The following is a 1,128-nucleotide window of genomic DNA, read 5'->3' as shown; positions in this document are numbered from 1 at the left end:
GACTGTGAGATAGGAAACACCAAGATCATGGTTTTGGTTATGGAATAAGCTTGTGATGTGCGACTTATGATGCGCAACTTAGGAGAATAGCTTGGGCTTAGCAGCCAGCGAACATGGAGATGTCTTGCGGGAAAGCATCGCGTATAACAGATCGGGTTTGGCTGCTAACGATAGATAGATCACACGAGAGAGCATCGCGTGGACTGGAATGGGCTTGGCTGCCAGCGATCGTAGATAAATCACACAGGAGAGCATCGCGTGGAATGGATCGGGGCATGTTGCTATACTGGAGTCGGGCTGAGAAGCCAGGCGACTCGAGGCAAAGGTACTGAACCTCGCATGCGGAGCTTGCCGCTATAATGGAGTCGGGCTGAGAAGCCAGGCGACTCGAGGCGAGGGTACTGAACCTCGCATGCGGAGCTTGCCGCTATAATGGAGTCAGGCTGAGAAGCCAGGCGACTCGAGGCGAGGGTACTGAACCTCGCATGCAGAGCTTGCCACTATAATGGAGTCGGGCTGAGAATCCAGCCGACTCGAGGCGAGGGTACTGAACCTCGCATGCGGAGCTTGCCACTATAATGGAGCCGGGATGAGAAGCCAGGCGACTCGAGGCGAGGGTACTGAACCTCGCATGCAGAGCTTCCCTCTATAATGGAGCCGGGCTGAGAAGCCAGGTGACTCGAGGCGAGGGTACTGAACCTCGCATGCAGAGCTTGCCGCTATAATGAAGTCGGGCTGAGAAGCCAGGTGACTCAAGGCGAGGGTACTGAACCTCGCATGCGGAGCTTGCCGCTATAATGGAGCCGGGCTGAGAAGCCAGGCGACTCGAGACGAGGGTACTGAACCTCGCATGCGGAGCTTGCCGCTATAATGGAGTCGGGCAAAGAAGCCAGACGACTCAAGACGAGGGTGCTGAACCTTGTAGGATTGGGCACAGCAGCCGACAATCTATGTGTATGTCCCGGGTAATCATTCTGGGATAAAGTGTAATGGCACCTGATGCTCTACTGCATCATTAGATGTAGTGACGATCGGTGCCTCGCTGTCTTGGCTGACTGCCGACGGTTATGCAGCGAGGTTATTGAGAGTTGGGCAACGAGGCTACCGAGGATTGAACCAAATGGTTGC

This window comes from Lactuca serriola, chromosome 4 (assembly GCF_051521515.1).
Source record: "Lactuca serriola cultivar US96UC23 chromosome 4, Lser_US96UC23_V15, whole genome shotgun sequence".
In the NCBI taxonomy this organism is placed as follows: Eukaryota; Viridiplantae; Streptophyta; class Magnoliopsida; order Asterales; family Asteraceae; genus Lactuca; species Lactuca serriola.
Note: the sequence above shows the minus strand (reverse complement) of the source record.